The 12,809-nt window shown below is 29.2% G+C and overlaps 1 long non-coding RNA gene across 1 annotated transcript; it reads right to left on the bottom strand.

The window, feature by feature from the left end:
• Positions 1-737: 737 nt before the first annotated feature.
• On the bottom strand, positions 738-10,080 carry LOC111296869 (uncharacterized). The gene is made up of 3 exons (XR_002691012.2): positions 9,788-10,080; positions 1,073-1,175; positions 738-973 (listed from the first exon to the last, which is right to left on the bottom strand). It is a non-coding gene; the product is annotated as an uncharacterized LOC111296869 (long non-coding RNA).
• Positions 10,081-12,809: the final 2,729 nt, after the last annotated feature.

Raw genomic sequence — 12,809 nt, forward strand, 5'->3', positions numbered from 1 at the left:
AGATTGCAATGAAGGCAAGAAAAAGAAGGAAGAAAGGTATAGGACGATTAAGGACAAAATAAAACAGTAGAAAAACTAGAGGAAAGTTTTTGATACCATGCAAAATTCTGCGTAAACCTTTTCTTACTTGGTTAACAAGAAAATTATACGTTATATAGAAATGAGTGTCTGTTCTAAATATGGATAGAGTTATAATTAAAAAAATATATATATCTAAATAAGAAAATATAATAAGAGATAATCAAATCAAAATCAGATTACGTCAAAAATAATAAATAATTCCTTGATTTCTAGCTATTTAAAATAGGAAATCTAGGCATACTTTCAGGAATCTTAATATAATATAAAGCTAGGAAAATTAGTAAAAAATTAATAAAGATAAATAAAAAAGGAAAATAGAAAATAGAAAAAAGTGAATAAAAAAATAGATCTGAAAAACAGAAAATTCCTGAAGTTTCCGTATGAAATTATGCTGTGAAGATTCGAAGACTTGATAACAGGCAGTCATTTGCACGTCTCACAGCGAAGAGATGGGTTCTGTTTCTCTTACTTCTAAAGCTTACAAGAGAAATATGTTCCGATTCACAAACGAATTCACCCACCGATTTTTACTTACAGGGAGCAAAGTTTGTTCCCAGGCAATATCTAGGAAATTATCGATGGAAAATATTTGTATTGTTTGCACGAACTAAATCTCAACTCTGAACAGAATATCATTCCAGCGTTGAAGCAATACGTTCATGAACTTGGATCATCATTGGATTCAAAGACTATTGTTTGACATGTTACCATGTTTACATAGTAAAGGCACATTTAATTTATGCAACCACTTTGTTCCAATTAGAAGTCATGACTAAAGGCCACCAGATTAATACAACACGGCAGCTATTCTCCTGTAGCTTCAATTCACAGCTTTTCACCACTATGCACCATCGGCAAGGGTCCTCTTTGTCGTACTGATGTACAGTAAGTACTACACCAAAGAAATAGCACACCAAATTACATTTATTACCATATTTTAAGATAATGGTATATTATTGAATAAAATAACGCTTTTAATAACATATTTTACCATTATTTCCTCTTATAAAAGCATCTCCATGTTTGTTTTTCAGCTGCCCATTCTGTTCGCTCCATTGCAATGTTCATATACCCATCCAGACATGCTCGGATACCTGAATCAACAAAGAAGCAGATGGTTATAACTAGTAAATAATTTGAGTAATGCATCTCTGCCATCTCGTATGTGATGGAGTAGTCACTGACTAGGGTTCAATCTCTGGCAACCTCAAATACCGAAGATAAAGAAGTAATGAATCATTTAGCTACCACTTCTTTTTCTAAATGCGTATTTAAGTCACTGAACCTTTTTTCTTTTATTTTTTTGTGGTGAAATCAAGCCAATAAACTTCTATTTTGATTCAAAAAACTGATTGGACAATATGGAATATTCTTTATTCAATAAAGATTCAACTGCTTGAAATTTTAGTTGAAACAAGTATTTGATGTCTTTGCCATCACCTATGTGTTTTGTTGGAGTATTGGTACTGACTAGGGTTTAATCTCTCACAACCTCAAAGATAAAGAAGTAATGAATCATTTAGCTACCACTTATTTTTCTGAATGCGTATTTAAGTCGCTGAACCTTTCTATATTTCTTTAGAGGAAATCAAGCCAATAAACTTCAATTTTGATTCAAAAAAATGAATGGTCATTATGAAATATTCTTTATTGAATAAAGATTCAGCTGCTTGAAATTTTAGTTGAAACAAATATTTGATGTCATGTGCATTACATGCAAACACTAATTTTTCAATAATAATCATATATTAAACATAACGTGTCATTAGTTTTTACCTATTGTAAAATAATAATTATACATTGAACATAAAACGACATCATATAGAGTTGCCAAAACTAACTCAAACTCAAAAATCCTGCCCGACCCGTCCAAACCTGATTTGTCCAAATAATGTCAACAATTTGAACTTGACCAATTTGAACCCAAATGACTCAACCCTAAGGACTGACTCAAAACAAGAACTTAAATTAAGCATAATATATTTTAAAATATTAATTTAATTAAAATAAAAAATATAACACAAATTAGCAATGTACTAGTATTTAATAACTTTAAAGTTTAAGTTATCATTTAAAATTCTTTATATATATTTATAAACCTTTGGTGATTTTCTTTCTTAATTATGAGTAAGAATTTATGAGTAAAAAATATTAAAAAATAATTTTTCTATTATTATAATTAAATTCAACTTATACAATTATACGCCATAAAGAAAATTTTATTCTTTTTTTTTTTATAAAAATTATATATCATAAATAAAAAATTTTATTTTATCAAAAATCAAATTGAAGGCATGCTACAAGTTGATAAAAATGCAATTATGAATGATTTAATTACAAGTCATTAAATCTGACTTTAGCTAAACAATTCATTCAAGATCTAATTTGGTTTGAATTTAAAAGTCAATAACTTGAGCCTAAAAATGATCCAAATCTAAATAACCCTAAAAATGACCCAAATCTGAATAACCCAAGTGTCAAACCCGAATGACCTGAACCTGAAATGACATGATTCCAAAATGACCCGAACCTGAAAATGACCTAACTTCCATTTCATCCGAAATGACCTGACCCTAGTGACATGATCTAAATTCAACCCTACCCACACATTTGCCGCCTTTTCTATTGTACAAATAATTGAACTAATAATGTGTATTTTAATAGAAATTGGAATTAACATGTAGAATTTATCCCATATGCAAAACATACCATATATCAAATATGTAGTTTATTACTTTTAAAGGTAATGTGGAAAAACTAAGAAATAAATCAGTGTGAAAACTAAATGTATATTGAAAAACTGCTTATTTAAAATTATACAAGAATCTTAGGTTTATATACAACTAACTACAGGTTAAACTAGGAAACTAAATCTTCCTAAAAAACTAATCCTGTAATTGAGGGATTGTTTATCCTAATTTTAGGAATACAAATACTTAATTTTAGAGATACAAATATAAATATACAAATTACAAGATTACAACCAGTTGTAAATAAGTGTTTTCCCATACTCTCCGTCAAGCTGGTGAATAAGTGTTTTTCATTCTCAGCTTGAAAATAATTTCTTGAAATGTTGCACTGTTGAGATTTTTAGTCAACACATCTGTAAGTTGACCCTTGGTTGATACGTAAGGTGTACAAATCAACCCACTGTCTAGTTTCTCCTTTATGAAATATCGGTCTATTTCAATATGTTTTGTTCTATCATGTTGCACAGGATTGTGTACAATGCTTATTGTAAACTTGTTATCACAGTAGAGTCTTATTGGTCTATCCCACTTGATCTTCAAGTCTTCTAGGATAATCTTTAACCATAGTAGTTCACAAATTCCTTAAGCTATTGCTCTGAACTCTGCTTCAGCACTTGATCTTACCACCACATTCTATTTTTTACTCCTCCAAGTCACAAGATTACTACCTAAGAAAGTACAGTAGCCTGAAGTGAATTTTCTATCAGTTACTGAACCAGCATAATGCATATGCTTTTAGAGCTAACCCCGAATTTTTTTTGAATAAGATACCTCTCCCAGGATTGACCTTCAAATAGTGCAATATACGGTAGATAGCCTGTAGGTACACTTCTTTAGCACTATGTATAAATTGACTTACCACACTCATAGCATACGTTATATCAGGTCTAGTAGATGAGAAATAAATGAGTCTTTCAACTAATCTTTGGTACATCTCTCTGTTTATAACAGTTTCTTCATTAGCTTCTCCAATTTTATGATTAAGATCTATAGAGGTATTTACAGGTTTATATGCAAGCTTCCCAGTTTTTTTCAGAAGATCCATCACATATTTCTGTTGTGAGATGAAAATATCATGTCGTGAGTGAGCTACTTCAATTCTTAGGAAGTACTTTAATCTCCCTAGCTCTTTTATCTCAAATTCTCTAGCCAAACACTGTTTTAAAGATTCTCTCTTTTTCATCATCTCTAGTTACAATTATATCATCAACATACACTAATAGAACTATGACTCTCCCTGAATCAGAGTACTTGATAAATAATGTGTGATCCCCTTGACTCTGTTTATATTCCATTGCTAGTGTCACTTTGGCAAATCTCTTGAACCAAGCTCTAGGAGACTGTTTAAGGTCGTATAAAGCTTTTTTCAGCTTGTATACTTTGTTTGCTTTTAGATGACCTCCAAATCCTGGTGGAACCTTCATATATATTTCTTCTTCCAAATCACCATGTAAAAAAGTAATTTTTACATCAAATTGTTAAAGCTGTCAATTGTAATTTGCAGCCAATGATAACAAAATCCTAACTGTATTCATATTGACAACTAAAGCAAAGGTTTCCTGGTAATCCACTCCATAGGTTTAAGTGTAGCCCTTAACCACTAACCTGGCTTTATACCTTTCAACAGTACCATCTGTCTTGTATTTTACAGTGAAAACTCATTTACACCTCACTAGATTTTTTCTTTTAGGCAACTCTACCAGTTCTTATGTCTGATTTTTCTTTAAGGCCTCCATTTTTATTTTCATGGCTTGCCTCCATTTCTCACTGAATAACGCCTCGGATAATTTAGTTGGAACAAAAATAGTATTTAAACTCACAAGAAAATTTTTGTAAGATGGTGAAAATTTTTCAAATGACACAAAATTAAAAATTGGGTATAGTGGATGCTTGGTACATTCTCTGATTCCTTTCCTAATGACAATAAGCAAATCATAATCGCTAGTTATAGTTTTAAGAGATTCATGCTCATTTTGAGAAACAAAGTCAAAAACTATAGTTACCTCATTTCCAGAGTTAGGATCAGGTTCTTAGACTAGCACTGGTTCAAGATCTGAAACTTTTCTTTTTGAATACACCTGTAATTCCTTCATAGAATAAAAAATAATATTATCCTTGTCACATTTTTAGTATTTGAAATGGGTTCAGACTCAAATTCAATGTTTGACTTGAGCTCAGCAGAAACAATTTTGACCTAAAAGAATTAATAGGTGTAAATGTTAAAGACAGGGACAAATCAAGCAAAAAGAAGTCTTTATCCTTATCTTCCATGAATAAAGTCTCTCCTTGAAGATAAGGTTGAGTAAAAAATAATTTATTTTTTTTTAAAGTGACATCTGTATGCACATAAAATTTTTTAGTATGAGGATGATAGAACTTATATCCTTTTTTAGTTGAAGAATACCTCACAAAAATACACTTAATCGCTCTTAAATCCAACTTTCCCTTATTATGACTGTGACATGAACAAATGATGTACAACCAAATATCCTAGGTGTGAAATTGTTTGTGGTATTGAGATTGGGATAAAATTGTGAGAGTAATTTCATAAGAGTTTTAAATCCCAAAACTCTTGAAGGTAACCTATTTATAATGTGTGTGGCAATGAAAGCAGCTACCTCTCAATAAGATTTAGGTACATTTGCTTAAAAAAGAAAAGCTCGAGTTGTGACTAGTAAATGACTATTTTTTCTCTCTGTCACTCCATTTTGCTATGGAGTATTAACACAAGATGACTCATGGATAATCTCCTCTTTTTAAAAATAAGTGGATAGACTCTGATTGAAGTAATCTCTTGCATTATCATACCTAAATCTCTTGATTCTCACTCTAAATTGATTTTGGATCATGTTTTGAAAGCTTAAAAATATATTATTCACATCTGATTTGAATTTAAGTAAAAAAATTTAAAAGATCCTGATACAATCATCTATGAATAAAGCAAACCATCTCGCAGTAGAAATATTAAAAATTGTAAAAGGACCCCAAATGTCACTATGAATCAAGCAAAAAAGAGTAGAACTTCTTTTGTTACTGATTGAAAAAAACACGCTATGCTTTGCAAGTTCGTAAATATTACAATGAAAATTTTTGACATTTAATCCTTTAAACAAAGAAAGAAACATGTTTCTCAAAGTTCCAAACGAATGATGTCCAAGAAGAAAATGATAAAACTAGATTTTGTCTTTACTGAAAGATTTTTTAGAAAGAAATGACAAATATAAACTATTCTTGATATTACTTGTGTTATTTGATATCTCAAGATAGTATAGTTTATCCTTCTCTTTAGCAAGTCCAATCATCTTCTCCGAACTCTAGTCCTAAAATTCACAATAAAAGGGATAAAAAATTACTTTACAATTCATATCTCTTATAAGTTTTGTATAAATATCAGATTAATAAACAATCCAGGAACATGAAGAATATTTTTTAGAACAAACGAGGGATTAACTTGAATATCTCCTAATCATGTCACTGTAGTAAGTGAACCATCTGCAACAACAATTTTTTTATTACTAGGATACAGGCTATATGTACTAAACTTTTGTAAGGAATGTCTCATATGATCTGTGACTCCTAAGTCAATGAACTAAGAACTCGTAATAGGCTTACCCGAGAGATTTAATCCATGAGAACCGAAAGCTTTACCTGAACTAGAAACATTTCCCAAAGAACATACTACAGTAAGCTTTTCAAGGATTTTCAGTAAGTTTTTTAGTTTTTCAATCTCTTCCCTGTCGAACTCTCCTTGTTTTTGAGACATCTGTAGTACTCCAGTGATTTTTTCAGTTGACATTTCCTCAAATTGAGTGGTAGTGATATCTTTCTTTGAAAGGGTTCGATAATGAAGGCCTAAAATAGAAGTCAGCAATGAAGGCTGAAAATTTTGCTTCCCAAGAAGAGCCTAAAGCTCCGATACCATGTGAAAAAACTAACAAAATAAATCAGTGTGAAAACTGAATGTATATTGAAAAACTGCTTATTTAGAATTATATAAGAATCTTAGGTTTATATACAACTAACTAAGAGTTCAACTAAGAAATTAAATCTTCCTAAAAAACTAATCCTATAATTGAGAAATTGTCTATCCTAATTTTAGAGATACAAATACTTAATTCTAGAGATACAAATACAAATATACAGATTACAATATTACAACCAGTTGTAAATAAGTGTTTTCTCACAAGTAATGTAAAATTAAGATTCTAAAGATAAAGCAATTCAATATAAAATTTATTTTTGATTTATCAAATAAATCCATTTAATAAAAGTTTTTTGATGAAATTGGAATTCTTATTTATAAATTGACTAAAAAAAAGTATAAAATGGTAATGTAGAAATATAATGAACATAAATGTCCATTTTTCAATCAAAAGTTTTACAATATCCTCACTTTTATATGTGTGTGTGTGTGTGTATAAAATATAGATTAAAATGTTAGTGGCAAAAAATAACACCAAAATGTTTGAGTTGGAAAAATTTATGATCAAAACATCATCCTTAACACAAAATCCCACTACTGACAAAAAGGTTCTTAATCCTTGCAACAATCCAATCAATCTCATTATGAGTAGTGCCATTGATAAAACTCTATTCCACATTCATTCATCTAAAAGACCAAAATCTTATATCTAATAATCCGTCTCATTTTCTCAATTGCTCATGGTATTGATAAAATAGTTGGAAGAAATAACATGTAACAATTAGAAATTTTGATTCAAGAAGAATTAAAAGAGATATGGAGGTTATCATGGAGTTTTATGTCAACACAATGGGGTGGAAAGAGGAGAAGACCAAGGATAGTGGTGATGAAGAAGATTATGAATTCATAATAGTGGGTTTGTTGTAGTAAAGAGAGATGTAAATTAGGGGCTAAAAATGATTGTTAAATTTGGATTTTGTAGGTTTGTTTTTATAGTTGCAGAAGGGGTGGAGGCTAATACATATAAGGTGAGAATTAGGCGCTTTAAGCTCAAGTTGTAGTGATAGTTACAATGGTGAAGATAGGTTTTACAAAGGAGCTTGCCATTGGATGGTCATGTGAACATTATGAGCAAGAAAATGAAAATTAGAGGAAAAAAAAAAAGAGAAAAAAATCATTTTCCATGACACCATTCTTAAGTTTAAATTTGCCTATCACTAATTTTAATAACCATTTGGCTCACCAAAAGGTTGGATTTCTTAAATTGCACATATTTTGCTAATTTTATATGATGATTGAACAGATGAAGATTATTTACTAGCTTGATTGCACCAAATAAAAGTTGGTTGACTTTAATGCAATTTGAAAAATATCAATGGCTAAACCATGCATTATTCTTCAATAACTTTCTCATAATATTTCTTTAAAAAATTGTCATTATTTAATGAGTTCAAGGAATACATTCCTTTCGTACTTTTGTTTTAAGGATGGAGGAGGTTTTTGAAGGCTTTATCAGTGTTTGTTGCTTGGCTTAGAGTTTAAACAAAAAACCAAACCTTATAAACTAATTTGGCTTGGTTTAAAAATCAAACCAAATCAGTAATTTTCAACATTGTCGTAAACGAACCAAAGCAAATCTTAATAGTAATAATAACATATTACTGTTATATAACATATTTTGATTTCAACATAAACACACACATACACGTTCTAGCGGTAAGGACTTGAGACTTTGGAGGTCTCAAGTTTCAGCCCTTGATGGAGGAGTTGGGATTATTACATGGGAGAGGCCCTACCTCCCAGCATAGCCCAAGATCATACATATCAAAAGCTTAAATCTATACTTTAGTAATATGCTTCTTTCTTTCTTTTATTTTAGGGAACCGTGAGGGATTTGTTTACTTTAGGATGTTCATTTTTTGGTTCAAACCAAAAAATTAAAAACAAATCAGTTCATTTGTTCAGTTTGAAGAGTGAATTTCTGGTTTTGTTTGGTTTCCAAGCCATACTGAGTTGGTAATTTGGTTGCTGTCAGCTTTTCAATATTTTTGAAACTAAACCAAACTGAAATCAAAATTTAATAAAAAAAATATTATTACTTTATAATAATTATATTAAAATAAATATTTCAGCAAGCATGCATATACTTCCAATAATAGTTTTGGTTTATGCTTTTTTTGCATCAATTTAATAGTTGCATCTTTTATTTGACTATCAGAACCTTTAAATTACATTGAATGTAGAAACTTTAGGAAAATATTTAAGGATTGTTAAAAGCAGAAATTATGCTCAAATTGAAGGAAACATCAAACCAAAAATTTTCCAAATATAGTTTGATTTCTATAGAAATTTGATTTGGTTCAATCTTTCGCTGTCTATGTATAGTTTGGTTATTGAGATTGACAGATGAACTTGTGGAAATTTGGATTCTTACTGTTGCTGCCAATGCCATAGACCATAAAAAATTTGTAGCATATCTACTTGTTGCAGGAAAAAAATACAGATGAAGCAATGTAGAAGCAACATTTTCTTTTAGCACAAATGAAAAGATCATCACCTATGACTATGTCCAGACCTAGCAATTTAAAAGACGATATGCTTACACAATAAGAAAACAATAAAAGAAAGGGTGACACCTGATAAAATTTTAGCAAAAATCGTGTAAGAATATGACACAAGCCAAAAAATGAATTTTTGTTTTCTGTGTGGATGCGGATTATCAGAACTAATTTTTGTGTAAAACGTGATATGAATACACAGATCACCAGGTCTTGCTATGGCTATGGCAGCAATGATTTACAAAATATTCAAAACCAATGAATTTTGGGGCATATATACCTACTGAAAGATATAGCAGTACAAGAAGCATCCCATTGTTCCATTTGTTCTCTCAAACTTAGTCCAGCCACATCAAAACAACAAACAAGATAACCAGGCCTAGGTGTTCAGCTCATATGTTTTACAATTTTGTTTTTAGCATAGTTCTGGCAGTCAACTGCATAAAATGAAAGTAATAAGAGCAAAACAGACTGACCTCTATAGTCGACTCTGGAATTGAGCTTCACAACAACGGGTCGACGCCTAATGGATTTGAGAAAATCAGCCGGCGCTTTTATAGCCTTCTACGCTCCCTCGCTACTCATTCTTCGTACCAAGGAGAGACCTAGGTCAGGTGTTAGGAACAACTGCTTAACGGACTTGGGAACACAGAAAACGGGATGGAAAGGCGCTTCGGCTTTTCCTCTCCGCTAAAAACTTATTGCTCTTAGGGCAAATAATTTGGGCTTTCATCAAAAAAATTTTATTTTCTAAAGCCTCTTGTAACCCGTTTTGTTTTACTGAAGAAATTATTTTAAAAAATAATTTATATTTTTATATTTTATTTGATAAAAAAATTGACTAATTTATGAAAACTTACTCTATGGTCAAACAGAAAATAAAATAAAAAATTTTAAAATGGTAAGATATTTGTGCGAAGCCGTTTGACTTGGTGGTAAAAGAGATGTTAAGAGAACATAGAGGTTTTAATTTTAAACTAAGGCCTTCTGTTCCTTCCTTCATGGATTCTACCCATTCTGCGAAAAAAAAAATGGTAGGATATTTTTTGATCAAAACCCTAGCCGCCCAATGCAGTTTGTTGTTCAAATTCAAACAACAAAAACTACTCAAAAGGCAGTTTTCAATATATTGGGGTTAGGCCACTCATTAGGGGGCGAATCCAATGCCTCGCGGAGTCTTATAATAAAATCAGTAAATAATAATAATCATTAAATTTATACAATTAAATATCAATTATTAATTAAATTTTAAAATAGAGAATAGTAAAACCTGCTTATTAATAATGAGATTGTAAAATAAAATTTATAAAATCTTATATATAATTTAAATAATTTTCACTTAATGTTCGTTTTTTATTTTTTTTCACTTAATTACATGTTTATAAAATCGGGCCTTTTCAAACATGAACCAATCGATCCCCTAAGGGAGGGGATCGATCCCCTGAAGGTCAGAAACTTCTAACGACTATTTTTTTGCTGAAATTTCTACAGGTTTGAAGTATTAAATGCATTCCAACGGGTTTCAACTTCTTCATAACTATAAATCAAGCATTCCACCACAGACCAAGAGCAACATGAGCTAAAGAAACTTATTGCTATTCACCTACCAATCTACTCAAGCATTCAAAGCTGTAAAAAGAGAAAAAATGTAGAATTCATATCAGTTTTTCTCTACTTTCTTATCTATACCTCTGTGTACTTCAACTTAGCAAACACCTAACCTTTGTAAGGTTCTTAAAGTTTGCCAAACACTTCTAAATTTTTGTATTGTGAGTGTGTAACCTTAAAGGGGAGGATAACCCTTAAGAATGTATGTTGTTGAGTTTGTAAACCTTTGTGAAAGTTTTGTTGTAATCCTCATCTAATAGTGGATTGAACTCCTTAGCAAGAGAGGTTAAGGGAGATGACGTATGTGCCTAAGAAATGATCGAACCTCTATAAATCTTGGTGTTAAATTCTCTAATCCTATCTCTTGTTTATATTCATCTATTGTGCTTATCTGTTTTGATAATTTGTGATTATTGAATATTATCTTTGAAAATTTTATTAAAACTAATTCACCCTCTTCTTGGTTTATTCCAAGTCTTTGTGCTAACAAAGAACAACTATAAAAAAAATATTATTGTAATGTATATAATTAAGTCAGTAACGTAAATTTTTAATTAATTATTATTTTTGTCAATCTATAAGAAAAACAAGTAATAAATAATAAAAAATTTATTAACTTAAATAAGTGAGATGAATAATAAAATTTCTCTCATATTTTAAAAATATCATTATTCCATTTTTAATCTTAAAAATTTATTAATCTAAATATTTATCTAGTAATTTTATTTTCTATTGTGTGGTAAAAATATTTGTGTTGTAAAAAATGTCACATCTTGATTGAAGGGCATTTCAGATATGTTGATTTTTTTTTATAAAAAAACAAAATATTTTACAATCAAAGTATCTATGAAAAAATATACAAATAAAATGGTACAATTTTAAAATTTTATGATTTATGTTAATAAATTTCTAAGACTAGAAAGAAAAATCATACAAATAAAATTCTAAAATATATAATACAAATAACCAAAAAAATAATTTTAAGATTACCAAAAAAATAAAATAATTGATATTTTAAAACTAAAAAATAAAAAATTATAAAGATGAATACTAAAATTTGTATTAATTATTGTTGCAATATTATTATTTATTAATAATGAAGAAATAACAAAATATTATTTATTAAAATAATATATGACATAACTATAGTTGAATTTTTATTTTAATATTATTGTTTGTAAGAGTTGATGAAAGCAAGTATAAAATACATAATTTGTAATATTTTGTATTTATTAGATAAATAAAATTATTTTTATATTTATTAGTTGACTTGTTAACTTATTTTATCCCTTTTTTATTTTTTAAATTTTTATAATATTTTTAATTTCTTATGTCATATCATGATATCTTTGACCATAAAATAAGGTCGATAAATTATGATTTTATTATAGACAAACCCCCGTTACCCCTTTTTCTTATAGTTCATATTATTTGTAGATATCCAAAGAAACCCATTTGAGTAGAGTTGCTATTTGACTTTGGGTTGCAATTGTTTTTGTGCTTGAATTCCCCTTTTGTGCTTACGTGGCCTAATTTTTACTCCTATCCCTATTTGATTTTATTTTCATTATTTTTTTTAATTTTTTTAATTATTTTTGAATTTAAAGATAAAACATGAAAAAAGAAAAATATAAAAAATAGAAACTTGATTTTTCTTGTATTTATCTTTTCATTTTTCATATACCTTCATCTTTTATTTATTATTTAATCTTTCGATTTTTTTTGGTATTATCTTTTATTTTATGTTGAAACAAAGAAAATTAAAAAAAATAATAACGGAATGAAAAGGGTAGTGTAAATTCAAAAATTAAAAATAAAATAAACAGGATGAATAATCCAAAGTCGATTGGTGATAAAGCTTGCTACTCTTTTTTTAGATAAAATTTGAGG

The sequence above is a fragment of the Durio zibethinus genome, chromosome 12 (assembly GCF_047325235.1).
Source record: "Durio zibethinus cultivar Kanyao isolate XHJ-2024 chromosome 12, ASM4732523v1, whole genome shotgun sequence".
Lineage (NCBI taxonomy): Eukaryota > Viridiplantae > Streptophyta > Magnoliopsida > Malvales > Malvaceae > Durio > Durio zibethinus.